Source organism: Xiphophorus hellerii, chromosome 21 (genome assembly GCF_003331165.1).
Source record: "Xiphophorus hellerii strain 12219 chromosome 21, Xiphophorus_hellerii-4.1, whole genome shotgun sequence".
Lineage (NCBI taxonomy): Eukaryota > Metazoa > Chordata > Actinopteri > Cyprinodontiformes > Poeciliidae > Xiphophorus > Xiphophorus hellerii.
In genome coordinates this window covers 7,306,668-7,321,188 of record NC_045692.1, presented here as the reverse complement: position 1 = coordinate 7,321,188, position 14,521 = coordinate 7,306,668, and the positions used below count along the sequence as shown (strand labels likewise).

At 38.8% G+C, this 14,521-nt stretch overlaps 1 long non-coding RNA gene across 1 annotated transcript; it reads right to left on the bottom strand.

The window, feature by feature from the left end:
- Positions 1-4,276: 4,276 nt before the first annotated feature.
- Positions 4,277-10,813, bottom strand: LOC116711650 (uncharacterized). The gene is made up of 3 exons (XR_004337297.1): positions 10,774-10,813; positions 6,169-6,171; positions 4,277-4,286 (listed from the first exon to the last, which is right to left on the bottom strand). It is a non-coding gene; the product is annotated as an uncharacterized LOC116711650 (long non-coding RNA).
- Positions 10,814-14,521: the final 3,708 nt, after the last annotated feature.

Genomic DNA, 14,521 nt, shown 5'->3' with positions numbered 1-14,521 from the left:
AGTTTGATCAAATGTTTTGGTGTAAAAGGTGCAGACATCCTACATTGAACCATTATAAAACCTTTTCTTGAGGATCTCTCGGGACTACATTGAGAAGGTTGTAGTTTACAGGAAACGTTGAGGAATTGTTCTTGAAAGTTCTCCAACGGTTCCATGGTAAAAGTTGCGGATAATGTTGAGGGAAGTGTTAGGGAATGTTTTCTGAAAGTTCCCCAATGGGAACATTGGGGAACTTTGATACCTACACATAAACTTTGGGAACATTCTTTTTAAGATTCTGTGAAGGTTAAGCAATGGAGGTTACAGATAAACTTTAGGAGGCCATGGAGAACATTCCTTGATAGCTCCCACCACGTTGCACTATCAATTAACATTTGAATAATCTTTAGAGAACATTTGATTGGTGAACACTTGATTATTTTCCTAACTTTAGGAAAGGCTTCCGTTAGATTAAAAGGAAGTCCTCAGATCTTATCTCAGTCACCAAATTTGACAGGCATTATGCTGAAAATATATCTTCCACTGCCATGTTTATTCCTCTCACGCAGTGAAGCAAATCAGTCATTTTATTCACCAAGTCATCGCCCACAATTTTCGACACAAACACCAGCGTCACATCCTCACTTCTCCAGTGGAACAACCATCACTGATTCGTCCTCTCTCTCCATCATTCTCCTCCATCTGGTGCCAACAAGGCCAAATAATGACTCAGTGCATAAGATCATTACACCCAACCTCCCACTTTCCACCCACTACGGTTCGTATAATAAAACAGCCAAATAAATGGTACTTTGTGTGGTACTCTGATAAATTTGCTGTGTTGTGACCATCACACGGTTTTCTTGTAAATGTGAGATAACTTCCAATGTCACCTGCCTGCTGTAGTTGTTACGTAAAAGAATGTTGAATAAAAGGGCAAAGAAGTCACATTCTTTGGCGTATATAGCAATTGGAGATATTTTAATTCTAAATGTAGACCCGTTTCAGGTCATGTTCATATTTTGTTATTCAAAATGTCTTATTTCTACACTGAACAACCAGCTACCAATGCTCTTCCCCCCCCAGCAGATGTCACCCTAACCATATTGAAATAATGAATGTTTCTGCAGCAGAAATACAGTACGATGACCTGAAGCATTCATTCAACAGGGATCCATCCACAATTTGTTGCTAGAAGTCTTAAGTGAGCTAAAGTAAACAATTTCATTAGTACTGAATCATGCCCGCTACAGTTGAATTCAATTATAATTAGTTTATATATTCATTGGATACACAGATAAAGATGTCCCCAAAGTTAGAAGAAATTGTCCGCTTCTTGGCACTTAGATATTAGATGATATTATTACCAAAATCTAAATGCAACGGTTACAGAAAAGCTCTGCTTTTCCTGTCCACTCAAAAATCATGGCCGTCTTTTGACCCTCACACCCTCCCCAACCCCCCCGGGGAAAGTCTCCCTTACGGTTCTCGAGATGCCTCCAAATTCCAGCCCAGATGAAGCCCTTTCTTAGACGAGCAATGCGAGGGCATTCCTCCGCAGGGCGACACAAAGCCCTCTTTCACCGCGGCCTGGCTCTGAAATTTCACAGGTGATGGGAGGAACGGCGGGCACTCGACCCTCCTTCTCGTCTTCCCCCGGTCTCACCCAGAGAGGGATGCTCACCAGTAAAAAGTGATATTATATTGTAAAAGGAATGAGATATTACACAGAAATAAACATGATGTTTAACAGAGCGGAGGAGACACAAAGTCAGTTAGTTCCCTGTCGTTTTTTGTAGATTAAATGTGTTTCCAGCTGGAATGGTTAAAAAGATAAAAAGACTTTTAATGAAAGAGATGTAAAAAAAAAAAAAAAAAAAACATTCCAAAAAATTTGATTAAGGTTTGTTAATGCATTTGTACCTCTATATGTAAGCAAGCTGTCCTAATAACTTCCAAGTAAGGCGTCTGCTTCAGTCAACAAGACACTCTAAAGTGCAAAGCTGCCACTGAAGGAGATGTTTGCCATGAGGCTCTCATCTTGAGACCGCTAGAGTCAGTCAGAATTTTTACATCAACCAATGCTGGTAATTTTTAGGCTTTTAATGATTTATTTTGACAATTTTTTAAGCTCTAAAAGGAAGAACTGGCTTTAAAATGTCTCTACTTGTCTTTGGGCAAGACACTTCACCCACCTTGCCTGCTGGTGGTGGTCAGAGGGGGCGCATGGTGCCGGTGCACGGCCCCAGGGCAGCTGAGGCTTCAAGGTAGAAACCACATGATTCAGTGTGTGAATGACTGAATGACGTGTGAAGTACCTTTGGGTCTTCTGGAATAGATCAAGTTTTTTCCACAAATACAGACCATTTACCATGTGACGAACAAATGTGTGTTGTCTTAGGTGCTGCTATGTAAATCTTACGCAGTTATGTACATTTATCTATATGACGAAAGAAGAAGTGGTGTGATCATAATTTGAGCAAAAATACAGAAGAGGTGCTTAGTAACCTGTGTTGTGACTGTGTGCTTGGCATCATTTTGCTTCTGGTGTCAGACATAGCACTTTTAGTGTTTTCTCAAAAGAACCAACTGAAAGGTATCCCAGTAGGTGCCAGCTTTACTACTCTAGAATATCTCCCTGTGGACCTTGCTTGCCTAATGTAAGCCCTCTAGCTCCTTTGGAACAAAGGAAAAGCAGCTTTCTTAAACTGCACAATTTTTAAGCAGGCAGCCCTAAGTAAGACCTTTGGATGAAGGCCTCAAAGAGATGCAAGTTTTGAACAAGAGAAGCAGCAACATTCCCTGATTCTTTTAGAATGTGGATTGTCTCTTCAGGGTCTTCTGGATGGTTCAAGACCTGAACTGTTTGGAGTGAGTGCACAGAACTTCCATGTTGATGTCATTGGGTTCATTACTCAGGTTGCAACAGATCTGGGGTCTGGATTTTGTGTGAAAGACTGAAGTGGTTTGCCAAGGTTTTTGACTCAACTGACCTTACACTCCATAAACAACCTGGCATTATTTAATTTTTAAATTGTGGTTTAATTGCACCTGTCAACAAGATAGTGGTATTCAGGAGCAAAATAAGCCTCTTCAGGGCTGTCGTAGCTGCATTTCTGCATTTGAATCCAGTACACTAAATAATCTCCAGAGCTTCTGTACTCCAATAAGACTCCCGCAAGCGCTATCAGCTCTGGATTACCACTGGACTTCCCCGATTGAATGCTGATGGGAGGCTGATACACCTCAGACAGTAAACTCGGGTCATGTCCAGCTTTCCAGAGCTATAAATGGACTCTTTGATACAGGCAATGAATGGGGGCCCCTCTGTGCTGGGATGGCATGGATTTCCATTAGCCCACATGGAAACGTCTTGGAAAAACACAGCGTGGATTAAGCCACCATTGTGCTGGCAGAATTATGGGTTGAAAAACTGGGTTGAATTTATGACTTTACAATTTTTTTAAACCAATTTTTATTTGACTACACTCCACACACAAAAAAAAGAGTTCCATAAGTAGCAGCATGTCCTTTCAGATCACTATAAAAGCAGCCTTTATAGTGGTCCAACGTTTAAGAAAACGTATTGCTCAACAGATTAGTCTGGCTAGGCCAGCTCCTCAGAAATACTGGTTTTGTCAAACACTATGAGCAACACTTTTGAATTGTAAACAAATGTCAAATTAATGGCTATACTGTTCCAGAGATCCAGTCGGTGTTTCCGAAATCGCTGAAGAAATCAATCATCTATCAGTCAGCCACAGCAGACAAGACATGGTGCTTAAATCAGTTGATCCCCGGCTATCTTGTCGACAGGTGCAATGAATTAAGGAACTGAAAAGCTAAACCTATTCTCAAGTGGACAACAGATGCATCACGTTATGTTATTATGCAATAAATGTTATTGCTGGATTCCAAAAAAGAAATTACTTACAGCACATGGTTTTTTTTTTATGTCTCCTGTCGTATGCGCACAGTCAGTTTGCATTAAACAGGCAGCTTTGGCGGACTGAAATTAAATGCACGTTTTGTGCTAATGTCTAAGCAGTGCTCAACGAGGAGAGATAAAGTCAGGATGCCCACTCTGTTTACGTGGGTTGTAATAACGGTGCTATGCAGGATCGCAGGCTCTGAGCTAACCACTAACCACTGCAGGTGATCGGAGTCTACAAAGAGGCAAATAATATGACCAGTGTCGGTCTTTGTTTGATTAGCATTTTACAAGAAGCATTTGATAACATGTGATGTTGAGGAAATGGCAGAGTTTATCTTGAGATAGGTAGGTTCACAATCAACCCAGACATGCACTTACTAAAGTTGATTGAGAGTTCAAAAGGACACCAGGAGATTTTATATATACATACAGTATATATATATATATATATATATATATATATATATATATATATATATATATATATATATATGGTGTATTTAATGTCATTGTATATACATATATACAGTATATATATATACGTATATATACAGTACAGACCAAAAGTTTGGACACAGCTTCTAATTCAATGGGTTTTCTTTATTTTCACGACTATTTATAAGGCAAGAAATCCCACTTATTAACCTGACAGGGCACACCTATGAAGTGAAAACCATTTCAGGTGACTACCTCTTGAAGCTCATCAAGAAAATGCAGAGTGTGTGCAAAGCAGTAATCACAGCAAAAGGTTGCTACTTTGAAGAAACTAGAATATAAGGGGTATTTTCAGTTGTTTTACACTTTTTTGTTTAGTGCATATTTCTACATGATGTGTTATTCATAGTTTTGATGCCTTCAGTGTGAATCTACAATGTCAATAGTCATGAAAATAAAGGAAACTCATTGAATTAAAAGGCGTGTCCAAACTTTTGGTCTGTACTGTATATATATATATATATATATATATATATATATATATATATATATACACACATACTGTACAGTATATATATATAGGATATTAATCTCAGAAATGTTCTAAAAAAAACTCAGCAATTTTTGAGCTCCAAAAGTAAAACATTTTCAATATTTTTTACAAAAAACGTAAACAGTTTTGAGCTCCAAATGTAAAAAATTGAGAGAGAAAAAAAAAACACAAAAATTTCAAGATTAATTTCGTGTAATTTTCCAGGGATTTGACCCCCATGGGGTTTAATGGTTTTCCTCAAAGTTATTCAGCCATACAAGACGAATATGATTCTCTACTGGACACTTTCAGGATGGTAATGGGCATTTTTTTTAGCCTTTCTTTGAGCAGGACAAAGCTTTGCTTGGTGGCAAACATCTTATGCTCTGTCAGACAAAACAAAGTACCAGTAACCACTGGTTCTCGACGCTGCAGTAGCACCAAACTTCTAAACTTATAGTTTCACTGTTTTCAGAGGAACCAAACTGTATACAAGGACCCACCTGTTCTATTTACACTCAAAGGATCTCACATTCAAAATCCTCCAAATAGTCCTGCATCCTGTATTCTGCTGTGGCATATTTTGTCTCCCCACATCATCACGATCCGCCGGTGTAGCTAGACTGCCCTCTCTAAACTCTTAATTATGTCCTTAATGCAGGGGCACCACCCAGAGCCTGACTGGACCACATGGTGAAAGAAGGCACACAGCTGGATTACAGCCGGCAACCCCGACTTTTTCCTCCAGCCGAAATTATACTCCCTGGGAGAGATTTTCAGCCCTTTGAAGGTCATTTTTCCTTTTTAAGAGGACCTAAAGACAGCTGTGTGCTTGTAGCAGTTTCTATTCTTTTGCTCGATAATGACACAACTGCTCTCTCTGTGATAACAACCTTGCGCACGACAACAATACCTTATGGGACGCTGACATGACCACAAACGTTCTGAGACTTGCCCCCCGAGGAAGACGACTCTTTCAGGTTGATCTCATGTCTGAATGAAAGCAGAGAAAACTCGACATGGCATTGTTTTCAGAGAGCGTACAGTCTGCCATCTGAGAGTTGGATGGCACTGGTGAGAAAAGAGAGCACATACGGAGACCATTCGCAACTTTAATAGATTCCAGGCAAAGTCTCGCAGCTTCTCAAAAGGCAGATGCTCAGACTCAGAGCTGAGGTCATCGTTTTCTGCACACGTGACGGTTCCGTGTATTCTGCTTTTTGATCAGCAATTGGTCACCATAAGTACTATTTTTTGGTTTTGTTCACGCTCTAATGCTGGCAAAAACAAACTATCGTCGCAGGCACGAACGATTTTTGCAACATTCGGAGTCGGAGCCCCAAAAACTCGACTTCACGTCTTTGTTGAAGCTTAAAATGTCAGTCTCATCCATCACTCTTCGGCCGAGTGAGGATCAGTCATGCAACTCCAAATCGGGGAAAGTTTGCACCTTGTAGAAACCGCAGCGACAATGAATCTCCACGTTATCGGTGCTTTTTGGCAAAGCAGGAAATAAAATAAAATAAAATAAAAATAAAAATAAATAAATAAATAACACTAACTATTTTTTCCCTTCCCAATTAAGCTGGGAATAAAAAACAAGTTCTATTGCAAACACATGGCTGCAAAAGAACAATGTGAGAACAACTGTGTGTTAAAATGGATTCTGACCTGGAACACTTCGCTGCCTCCTAACGCCTATTTGTTACACAATAAGCAAAGCCAATGTTGATGATCTGCAGAAGCTTTTCTATTCACTGTATGTTGTTTTTTTTTCCAATATAGCGTAAATGTACTGTGATCTGAAAATGTGCAAATCTTCTGCATCAATGAATTCGCAGCAGAACATCCCAGTTTCTTGCTCTCTGTGTTTTTTTTGTTTTCTGTGAAGTTGCATGCTGGATATGCTGCTGCCTCACCTGCTGCTCATAAAGAGCAATGTCTTGTGATTCCGTCCCAAACAGCTGCTTAACTACATGACCTTCAGGCAGATTGGTTTGCTTTTAAAGGTGCTCTGCGAAGGCGGATGTGAAATTTCTGCATTGTCTGCCCAACTGAACTGAGCACCCTGGACTATTCTGGTGCGGAAGTAGTAGTGTCCTAATTAGTGTCCAATTAGGACACCACTTTTAGTGTCCTAATTGGAACGCGAATTCTGCATCTATACATGAGACACAGCCTTTAATGGTTATATTGTCCAACAATTTTTAAATCAAAACCTGCCAAAGTGTTTGTAATCTCCATTTTCTAAATTGTTATATTACTGAAGAATCCTAGAAAATGCTCCATGTAAGAGGAAAAAGTAGAAACGTTTGAGCTATGACACAGAAATTGTTTTCTCATGGTCACCGTAGTTCATTTTCAGGGGCTCCATATTTTCTTGACCACTGCAGTAAGTTCAACTAAATATTTTTTGTCTGGTTTGCCAGTGGTTAGAGGGGCTATGAATGGTCAGTTATGACTAAGACTTTATTTTTCTGCTAATTATTGTCCCTGAAAAAAAAACAAAAAACGAAGAAAGAAAACTTACCCATCTGTGTCAAACAAGATGACCAATTGCGGGGAAACGCCGACGACACGGACATGCATTTATTATGTACAGCTGTGCTTGTTGATGCAGAACCACAAGAAGGCAAATAAAAGCAACCAAGGCTTTGAGAGTAAGTTGGAGTAACTTTGTTTGTATTTTACCTTCTTGCAACCACCTAAGAATATCTAATTTTCCCCCATTTGTGGTCGACCAGATTCAGAAGTGCCCTGTAAACAAGCTAACAGGTAGTCAATGCGGCGAACCTTTGGCGTTTAAACGATAACCCAGTTTCTGCATTCACAAAGCTGCTGACGGAACTTCAGCGAACAAGTTTTGTTTTGACGCTGACTTTTGAGATTGTCTTCATTTTGACACCGCCAAGAATGCCACAGCTCTTAAATTCCTTGGCCGTTTGCGTTTCGGTTTTTATTTGTCTGTTTTGACCATTTTCGTATTGTTTGTTTTGTTCTTTAGGCCTTGCCATGCTCTGTTTATTTCTATGTGGAACTGTGAGTCTGCTGAGCTTTTCAACTACTTCTCAGTCCAGCGTTCTCACGAATAACCTGAAGGAACAGCATTGTTTCTTTTAAGGTATGTTTGACATATAGGGCATTTAAGCAACTTGGTTACTTGATTGTGCTATAAAATGGCCTCACAAATACGTAGTACTTTCCCTTTAATTTTGTATTAAGTAAAAAGAAGAATGCTGCTTAATCCTTTGTATCATTTGTTTTTAAGAATTCGGGTGAAATTATTTCAACTATACTACTTTTTACCCTCTTTTGTTTGTAAGAGACCAGGTCCATTGGACCTTACAAGCTTTTTATGCACTTTTACGAGTTTTATTTGTGTGGTTTCAGGGACTAGCGGTACAACCCCACCCACTCTTCCCGCTGCCCAATTGTTTGTGTCATTTGCTGTGCTCCTTCTGCTAAGACTGTGGGAGAGCATGAGCAAATAAAGCATTAGCTTTCAGAACCGTGTAAGTCACCCAACTTAATCAGTTGCAGCGGACCACACTTGAAGCTCAGTTTTGTTGTTTTTTTTTACTTTTTGTGAAAGTTTTAAGCTGAAAAGCACTGTGCAGGTGACACTCTCTTTTTGTATCTGCTTACAAGTAGGGTAAATGTACAAGAATCCATTAACACACTTCTCTTACCCAAATATGATCCAACTCAACCACTACATTTAAAAACAATTTTTTATTATTGGTGCCACCACGAAGGTATTGGATTCTCCTAAGCTGTGGATTTCTTCTGTTACTCCAGTTACCTGGGGATTCTTGGAAGTTCAACAATTTAGATGGACAGACGCATCTCGGATGATGGTTTAAAACAGTCCTTTTGTGAGATCAAAGCTTGGGATGTTTTATAACCTAATTCTGCTTTTAACCCTCATTTGGACCCCGCAAGTTGTTTTTTTTTTTTCTCTGTGTGCAGTCCAGCGGGGCCACACTGACCCCACTTGCGCTTTTACAAGTTTTTTTATTTTTTGTATCCTGTGTGTGTGATTTTGGGAACTGACGGTGTGATGGGACACACACACACACACACCTCCCCCTAACGCCCGGCTTTTTCTGTTCGACTGTGGCATTTTCAGCGTTCCTCCTGAGCGTCGCCGACAGAAGGGTTCATCTTCCCCAGAACTTTACTGCTGACCTATCCGGTGTTACTTTGCCTTCATGATACCGTTTGAATCTCTAACATTCTCTAATAAACCTCTGAGGTCTTCACAGAATAAATCAAGCTGTTCTGAGATTATGTCACCGAAGTCTAGCAGGTAGGCAACTTCTGATCACATTAGTTGTACTGGATTTTATTTAGGGGTGTCAGAATAAAAGGGGGCTGAATTCATACAATACGCCAACCTTTACAGACTTTTGAAACCGCAGCTGTTTCCACTTCACGATTTAGATCCTTCTTTTTGTTGGTCCATCTCAAAAGTCTTGAGAAATACTGCAGTTGTGGGTTGTAACTTGGCACCATAGTGGCTTTAGTATTCATTACAAACGTGCGCAAAACTTTGATATTCAACTAAGGTAGAAAAAAAATACAAAATTTTGCAATTGCTGTGTTTCTATTAATTAACAAATGCAGTTAAAATCACAGCTCAGGACGTTTGTTCACACGACAAGCCATTAAAGAGCATGCCCCGCCATCATTTTTGTATCACTTCCTGTCACTTTCTTTGTCTTTTCCACCGGTTGTTTACATAACTCATGTGATGCAGATAAAATTGTTTCCATTGCGGTTTTTCGGACTACAGTCATTTCGATACAGCCGGAAAACCACCTCATCCTAGTGCAAAAACCTTTTATCGAAAAGCGCGTTCCCATTAAGCAGATTTTTGTCAAATTAAGCAAAAATGTTTAAAAATTATTTTCACAATTCCTGTTAGCTCGAATCTGCGGTCAGTGGAAATAGCGAGGGCACAGTCCACAAAGACAGGTCAGTTTACTGACCCTGTGGGAGGAGACAGTCGCCTGAAAAGGAGTTCTATGAATGAGGCCGACGGCTACTGCCTGTGAAGCAGACCAGGAAATGTGAGAGAAAAATAGATTTTCTCTGCTGCCTACTGAGAAGAGTGAACCTCTGCTCTATATTGGTAACACATGTTCACCTAAGGCCCATGATAAGTCGCTTAAGACAACATTTTGAAAGAATTAGGATTTCATATTTATGCGCTACATGTTTTACTTTCCCCCTTCAGGCTTTTTATTTAGTTGGTCTGTCAATGGGAGGGGAGGTGGGTCAAAAAAAATGACCACACTTCAAAATCGACATTTATTTTACGTGAGAGAGCAAACCGTTTCTGCGCGTATGCGGACAACATGATCTCAAACGTAAGTGCACTGAGTTCTCCAACAGTTCTGCCGTACAAATTTTAATCTGTCATAATCAGTGGCTTCCTCCACATAAAAGGACCTGTTATGCTCGCATGTACAGACATAGATCCACCCAGAGGCTAATGGCTGGTTGAGGGCCACCCACCGCACATCATAGAAGACTCTCTAGCTTTCTGTCCAGTCATGCTATTGATTTCTTTCCTCATTGACTCAGCTAATGTTGACCTAAATATTAAGTAACTAAAATAGCAGAATGAGGGTTAAGAAAGACTAAACTCCTACTACTGAAGTTTGACTGGGAGGCGAGCAGTGAGGATTTTATGTACCAGTTTCTGAAGGCTTGCTAGAGTACATCTCTTTTCCGTCAGCATTATATTATTTATTGTATATTTATTATTAGCACATTTTACAGCAACAAGGCAATTCAAAGTGCTTTACACGAGTTGGAAGGAAATACAACAAACCAAAGGAAAGAGGAAACCCCATGTTTAAGAATAAGTAGTCTGTGATTTATGAACTATTACTGGATTTTTGCTCTGATAATGTTGATCTAAGGTAATGAGCAGTTTCTCTGGATAAGCTCGTATGAATTTCTCTGGATTCTAAGTTTGTTGTAATTCCTGAATAGATAAACTAGATGCTCCTGTTGTAAGAATAAGTACTCCATAATTTATAAGAAGCCGCTAAACACTGCTTCTTCATGTTTGGTTCTGGTTCTGGGAATGCAGATTAGACTAGAACCAGAAGACCTGAGCGGTCTGGAAGGTTGATCCAATGATAAGTCTTTCATGTATTCTGGTGCTGAGCCGTTCTGTGATTTATAAGTTAACAAAATTATTTTAAAATCTATGTTTCATGTAAAAAAGGTCGTAAATACTTCACTAAACCACGCAAAGCCAATATGATACTTTGCTGCAATTTTGGAAATGTTCAAAAGGCCCTATTAACAAAATACTAATTGTGTGGTTTAACATTTTTAATGTGACTTTTTCTCGTTTTATGAATAGAGAAATTATCTCTTCAAAATCCAGCTGAAGGGCCAAAGGGCTTTCATACAAATCCTGACGCATGAGTCTAAATAACGGCGCTCTGCAGTTGATGCGGCGCATAATTATAAAGCCATCTCGCATCCGAACATCCCAGAAGTCTTGACGTGAAACTTTTAACTTTTATCAAAGTAAGCCATCATTTTGGATGCCTCAAAGCGAGAGTGTGCCCAGACAGGAGAACATTCCTGCCTTCTCAGATGTTATGCTAAAGCAGAGTGTTGAGAGTCTGGTTGCCATATTGCTGCTTTCTGATTCCTTCTGCTGAATGAAGCCACTTCCTATTATAAACACCTGTAGTCCGCACCAAGCTACCCTCACTGAATGGCAAGTGATTTTTACTCTGTTGAAAGCTTTTTTTTTAAATGCGGAGTTATACATGGCCTGATGAGAGTCTGTTGAAATCAGAGCTTTGGCTACATATTTGCATAGATTTACATGTACGATTTATGATGGCTGTCAAAGAGGCCCATGGGAACTCTGGAAGAGATGCAGAAATCAACATCTCAGGTGGGAGATTTCTCCACAGGACAACTATTAATTGTTGTCCTGTATCAAAATACACAATTTTGATCTAAACTAAGTCATTATTTTAAAGAATGATCTATAATTTATCTTCTTTCTCTGTCACAAGTCATGAAGGAGGCAAACCTTTAAAGAAATGTGCTCTGCTCTGATGAAACCAAAAATGTCACACATAGTGGTGGCAGCATCAGGCAGGCTGTGGTATGTTTATTTATTTTTTTTATTTTAATTTATTTTATTTTTTCTTCTTAACAGCGTTAACAGCTAGTCAAAGTTGCTGGTGATTGTAGGGCAGCCCTAAACTTAGAACCGATGCTGCAATTAAAGAGTTCAGGTCAGGGTTCCATCAAGCAAATTATGGAACTTTTATCAACGTATTCATGTGTTTATGCCCAGAAAATGACTCTTGTAGTGAATGTTACCTTTAAATTTGGCCTCAATTCACATACATATTTGTTTTTATATCAGATTTCTGTACGCATATCATGCAACATGCTACCACACTAACCCGAGAGACCACACAGTGAACACAAACGTTGCTACAGGTATGGTTACAAAAAAACACAATATAAAGAGGTTTCCCCGCCTCGCAAGCTAAATCTCTAAACCTCCTTACTAAAAAAAAAAAAGTGTGAAGATTATTCACGTTTTCTGAATACAGTAGCAGCCAAAAATAATGTTGGTGAGAAGTTTGGTTGTATTAGAGGCAGGGGCAAGCCTGAGCGTACAGAAAGAGCCTTTTGTGCTCAGCCTCTGCGCAGTGTGTAAACAGTAACAAACAGTGTGCCTCTGAAAATGCTCAAGTTAAAACTGCTGTTTCAGGCAGAACTGATTACAAATATGAAATCCTATTTTCCTATTTCAATCAAAGCAGTAATAAAAAGAACACCCCGAATGTTACATCAGTCTTCTATATAGCATAAAACGAACATAACTGAGTCTTTTCCCTTAGATGCGTATGTGTTGCCTGGTAACCGCACGCTGACCGCTAAACACGTGTGTGTGTGTGTGTGTGTGGGCTGTAGTTTTACTTTTCAAAGAAGAAAAATGCAATTGATGTAGGTTTAAGTGCACAAAAGCATTTAGGAAGTTGTTTTAACAGCGGTGAAGCAAACAATCCAACAATACTCTATTTTATGTTGAATAACAATTTAGCTGAATTCTGTTTTAATCAGTTTCCAAATAGACCAATATTATTACCGTTCAACTTTTCATCAGTACTCCTAAGTTCTCAGTGCTTTATTCAGACGTGGTTTTTTTTATATATATATATGTGGTATTTTTGTGTCTTTAATAAAGATGATGAAGAGTGATTATTACATGTCAACTGCAGGTCTCCCAACACGTTGAAGAAACACTTTATATCATTAATTTGTAAAACTTCTTGAGGAAATATTTAAAATTACCTCTAGTTTTTTTTTTTCTTCCTATTTCATCCAAAAAGTCAAACTTTGACCTGTTATGATCTTGACCTATATTCTTCAACCTTCCACCTGTTTTGCTTTTTTCATACATACAATTCCTAAAAAAAAAAGTCAAAAATCTAATAATTTACTGGATGTTTTTTTTTTTTTTTTAGCAAGTTGGACATTGGCCACACTTTCAGTCATTAGCATACTCTTGGCACCATTCTGAATACTTTGGCTCAAACAAAAATACGTTGAAGTAGTGCTACTTTTACTTGAGTAAAGTTTTTACGTACTCTACTAACCTCTGGTTGTGAATGCCGTAGAAGAATTTGTGAATGAAAGCTGAATGCGTTCCACCCATTGTCTCAGTCTTTTTCCCCAACAGGATATCTGTCCAGCAAACTTCCAGTTGTGAGCCAAGCGTAGCATTCCTGAGGCTACCATCTGCTTTAGTCTGCCTGGCATCTTTCAGTCACATCCATTTTTGCCGACTCATCCCTCAAAGACTAAACAAAAATGCTTGATTCAAAATATCACTTATGAATTAGTACATTAACACCGAAGTGCAAAGCATAAAATTTGCTCTTAAGTCTTTTTTTTTTCTTCTTCTTCTTGAATTCCTTATTATTTTTCAAATTATTAAAGTATAAAAAGAATTTCTAGCAATTAGGCTTTGCTCTTGATGACAGGAAGCAAACGTTGCTAATGTGCTCCCCTGGAGCGCGGTGCATTTTGCCAGACAGCAGTCGTAGCGTCTGGACGAGGTGGAGGAAATTGATCTTTTTACAGATTATCTGCCTCATAGCAAACTATCACGAGATGGTAGTTTTAACAAACATGTTAAAAACATATTCTTTATAAGAGTTACACACTGCACCTTTTATTGAGTTGTTTGTCCAACATTTATTGATGTTTTTATACCTAAAAAGGCAGGCATATTTATTGGCACCTCTGGCAAAGATGAGTGAAACGCTTTAGTATTAAAAAAACCCAGGAAGTATCATTATTATTATTTTTTTTTAATCCAACCTTTTAACTTGGATTTAAAAGTTAAAAGACTTTGAAAGGTTCAAAGGTCGGATTTAAAAATGGTTGATTAGTAGTCCAGACATCGATACTTTTTGAAACATCCTTACTTATGTGTTAATATGCTGTATATTTTTTTATATTTTCAGTTTTCTGACAGAGTCCAACAGATTTCTATTTGAAATGTTCTATTATTACAGAAAATGCATGATGCCATGCAGTTGTAGCAGGTTTACATGGCTATTATTAAATGAAACAGA